The sequence below is a fragment of the Tupaia chinensis genome, unplaced genomic scaffold (genome assembly GCF_000334495.1).
Source record: "Tupaia chinensis unplaced genomic scaffold, TupChi_1.0 Scaffold143817_1, whole genome shotgun sequence".
Lineage (NCBI taxonomy): Eukaryota > Metazoa > Chordata > Mammalia > Scandentia > Tupaiidae > Tupaia > Tupaia belangeri.
Window position 1 is genome coordinate 151,577 of NW_006203667.1, and position 4,770 is coordinate 156,346.

The 4,770-nt window shown below is 37.6% G+C and overlaps 1 pseudogene; it reads right to left on the reverse strand.

Moving 5' to 3' along the window:
- Positions 1 to 3,222: 3,222 nt before the first annotated feature.
- On the reverse strand, positions 3,223 to 4,770 carry LOC102485572 (nucleolin-like; annotated as a pseudogene).

Consider the following 4,770-nt stretch of genomic DNA (forward strand, 5'->3'; position numbering starts at 1 on the left):
TTGGTTGAAATTGTTTCTCTCTTAACACTTTCAATACATCTTCCCATTCTTTCCTTGTTAGCATTGTTTTCATTCAGAGGTCCAGTGTTAGCCTGATGGGATGACGTTTGTAAGTCACTTGTCTTTTCTCTCTTGCCAGTTTTAGTATCATGTCTTTATCTGTGGTCTTCGAGAGTCAGGCTACAATGTGTCTTGGGGAAGATCTTCTGGGGGTGAGTCTATTTGTGGTCTTTTGTATTTCTTCAGTCTGGATGCTTGAGTACCTTTCTAGACTTGGGAATTTTTTTTCAGAATTTCATGGAATAGATTTTCCATGTCGTTATTACTTTCTTCACCTTCTGGGATACCAATTATTTTGATGTTTGGACGTCTTATGGAATCTAGTATTTTCTTCTTGGTGTTTTTTTCTAGGTCAAAAGTTTTCTACATCGGAGATTCAATCTTCTGCATGGTCTAATCAACTTTTAATACTTTCAAGAGAGTTTTTGATTTCTTGTATTTCAGACTTTATCTCTAATAGCTCCATCTGATTCTTTCTCTGAGTGTCCATTTCTTCTTTCATATCGTGGAAGGACTTCTTAATCTCCTGAAGTTTGTTTTCTCTTTTCTGTTTCAACTCAGAATTTGTTCATCATGTCTAAATTATTTCTCTGACATTTTGGTGACATCCTCAGATTTTAGGAGAGATGAAGGGGAGTTACTCTGTTCCTTTGATGGAGACATATTTCCTGACTTGTTCAGATCTGAGACTCTTCTCCTACTTCTAGCCATTAGAAGATGTATTCACTTTTGAATATCTCTTAGGAGAATGTTTCTTCGACTAGCAGCAAGTGTGTTTCCCTTTTACTGTGAATTGATGTGTGCGAAAGTACCTCTTCTGTTGCGTTTAGTAATGTGGTCTCAAGAGGGGTACTCTATTCAAGTATCTAAAGAGTACTATCTATGTATTAAGAGGTGGTTCAGTGTAGAGGAGGATCCCAGGAACCTTCCAGTACTAGGGAAGTTCAGAACTGGCATTCTAGATTTGTCTAATCCCTCTGGAAGAGTGGAGGGTAATGTAAGAGGAAAGAAAAGAGTACAGAGGAGATTAAAGAAAAAAAATTTTTAATGAAACCCTGCCTACCTTTAAAGAAGATGGGGTCCTAGTCTTGGGAGCCTGGAAGTGGGCTGGGGGTAGTGGTGCCCTAGTCTTAATTTCCCTTGCTGGGAAGTGGGCTCTTGATGGAATGGGAGAGATCCTGCAGGGCAAGGACCTGTCTCCACCTCAAATGGCTTCTGAAAAGATGTGTGATTACCTTGTCCTATGTGGAGGAAGAAAAGGAGAGAATTAGCAAGAGAAAGGAAAGGGCAGAAATGAAATGGAAAAATATTTTTTTAAATAAATAAAATTCAAAGAGAGAGAGAGAAGAGAGGTTCCCCTACTTTTTTAGCATTTTGGGTCTGGAAGGTGAGGTTGGAGAAGAAAGATTAGGGATGGATCCTAAAAGGACTTACAATGACAGTATCCTATATAGGAGAAGAAAAGGAGAGAATGAATAAGAGAAAGAAAACAGGAGAAAGGAAAGAAAAAATATTTTTAAATTGAAAAAATTTAAAGATGACAGAAAAAAGAGATTCTCCTAACTTTCTAGCTTTTTAGGTATGGAAGATAAGGTTACAAAAGAAAGGCTTCGACTGCCCTGGTCCCTGAAATGGAAAGAGCATGCCTCAAATGTAGATGGCTTCTGAAAGAACCTGAGATTACTTTGTCCTATGTGAAGTGAGGAAAAGAGAGAATTAGAAGAGAAAGAAAAAAGAAGGAAAGGAAAAAAATATTTTTAAATTAAAAAAAAAATTAAAAAGAAAGGGAGAGAGAAGAGACTCCCCTAACTTTTAGCATTTGTGTCCAGAAGGTGATGTCAGAGAAAAAAGGCTTTGGCTGTTCTGGTCCCTGAAATGGGCAGGCCACACCTAAGATGTAGATGGCTTCTGAAAGGGTGTGTGATTACCTTATCCTATGTAGCAGGAGGAAAGGATAGAATTAGAAAAAAAAGAAAAAAAGAAAGAAAGAAGAAAGAAAGAAAAAGAAAGAAAAAAGAAGAAAGAAAGAAAGAAAGAAAGAAAGAAAGAAAGAAAGAAAGAAAGAAAGAAAGAAAGAAAGAAAGAGAAAAGAAAAGAAAAAAAACAGGAAGGTAAGAAAAAAAATGTAAGTGAAAATTTTAAAGAGAGAGAAAAAAGAGATTCCCTTAGCTTTCTAGCTTTTTGGGCCAGGAAAGTGAAGTTGGAAAATAAAGGCTAGGGCTGCCCTGGCCCTTGAAACAGGTTGGGATGCCTGAGATGTAGCTGAGACCTGAAAGGGCCTGCAATGACCCTGTCCTATTTGAGGGAAGGAAAGAAGAGCATTAACAAGAGAAAGAAAACAGGAGAAAGGAAAAAAATATGTTTAAATGAAAAAAATTTAAAGAGAGAGAGAGAGAGAAAAGAGTTTCTCCTAACTGTTTAGCTCTTAGATATGGAAGGTAATGTTATAAAAGATAGGCTTCAGCTGTCTTGGTCCATGAAATGGGAAGGGTATGCCTCAAATGTAGATGGCTTCTAAAAGGGCCTGAGATTACCCTCTCCTGTGTGGGGCAAGAAAAAGAGAGAATTAACAAGAGGAAGGAAAAGGCAAAAAGGAAAGAAAAAATATTTTTAAATTAAAAAAACATTAAAAAGAGAGAGAAGAGATTCACCTAACATTCTATATTTTGTGTCTGGAAGGTGAGGTTGGAGAAAAAATGCTTTGTTTTCCCTGTCCCTAAAGTGGAAGGGCACACCAGATGTAGATGTCTTCATTTTTTTTTTTTGGTGGGGGGCTATTTTTTAATTTGTCCTAAAGTCATTGAAGCAAAAATAAAGATAAAATAAAATATTCTGCTTTCCTTTACAAGTCCCCAATGCAAAAAAAAAAAAAATTGTAGGAAAAAAATGGTTTTGTACATGGGATGAAACAATATAAATGCAAAACTTACAGATAAGGGTTAGCTCTATTGTTCACCTCTTTAAAAAGTTTTTATGAATATCCAGTCAAAACCAACAAGAGTATCTTCCTAGAAACATTATTTCTACAGCTTTCCAAGTAGACCACAGGACTGCACATTCTCTTGGAATGTCCTCAGAAGGCTCTGTCAGTGATCAGGTAACAGTAAAAACCTCAGAGTCCTTTCTTTCAAATGGAAGAGGAAAGACAGAGGGACAGAGAAACTATTCAAACTTTGTCTTCTTTCCTTGTAGCTTGTGGTCTTCTCCTCCTCTTCTGCCTCCTTGGCAGCCACCTTGCCCTCCAAAGCCTCCTCAGCCTCTGCCACCAAATCCACCTCTGCCTCCTCTGCCTCCACCTCGGCCTCCAAAGCCTCCTCTGCCTCCACTTCGACTCCCAAAGCCACCTTCACCCTTAGACTTGGCCCAGTCCAAGGTAACTTTGTTTCCATCCATTTCACTATCTTCCATAACCTCCTTGGCAGCTTTGGCATCTTCCTCACTGTTGAAGTCTGCAAAACCAACCCTTTGGAGGATCCTGTTTCCCTGTCAGTGACTATCCTTGCATGAATAGAGCCATCAAAAGACTCCTTTAATGTCTCTTTGGTGGTATCCTCAGACAGACCTTTGACAAACAGTTTCAGAGGGCTGACTTCTTGCATTAGGTAATCCCCTGGGTCCTTGCAGTTCCAGCCTGATTGTTCTGCCTTCAATTTCCCTTTTATTACAGGAATTTAAAGCTTGCTTTTTAAATTTATTTATTTATTTATTTCATTTTCTTTTATACATTCAATCATATTATTTAGATTACAAAGTGAATATTTTAATATGCGAACATTTCTCCCTAGTCCAGTTGATAAAACTATAAAATATCTTCAACAGATTTAGCATCTTCAAATGAAGCAAATTAGATTTGCCATTTTGGCTCTGAAGCACTTTGATAAAAGTTGCTTTCTCAAATACATCCTGAAGTGTTTCTTCAGTTGCATTGTAGGAGAGGATGCTCAAAACCAGAATTTTTGATTCACCACCCCAAGTGCTATTCTTTCCACCTCTATAGTCTTGATTTTTACCTTTCTCTTCAGTGTAGTATAGAGAAATAGACCGCCCATCAATCTCTGTTCCCTGCTCTTCTTCAAAGGTTTTCTCTGCATCAGCTTCTGTCTTAAATTCAATATAAGAAATCACTTTACTTTTTAAATCTTTGCTGATTATTCTGATCTCCATAGCATCTTTAAATACTTCTAATTCATCCTGAGTGACTTTGTAGGGGAAATTTTTGGCCAAAAGTGGTCTTGTATCTTGATCTTTCTTAATTTCTTATCTTTTTTGTTTCTTTAGTTTAATTTCATTGCCGAAGACTTTTAAACTGGTGAGTTCCAAAGCTTTTTGTAGATCTTGAGCGGATTCAAAGTCAATATAGCCAAACTTCCTAGATGTACCGATTCTGACATCCATGACGGCAAGGTCATTTTTAGCAAAAATAGCACTAATACCAGTTTTTAATTCAGGGATAGATTTGTTATTGTTCAGATTTCCAACAAATAGATGAAAGGATGTAGTTGGTTCTGTGACTTCCACCTTCTGTTACTTGGCCTCAGGAGTTTCTTTCTGCTTGGTTGTTTCCTTCTTTCATTTTCCAGGAACTTCTTCGACAGGCTCTTCTTCCTCATTCTCATTGTCTTCCTCCTTATCATCCTAATCTTCATCATCCTCTTCATCTTCATCTTCAGCCACAATCTTGGCTTTCACAGGTGCAGCTTCTGCAGGAGT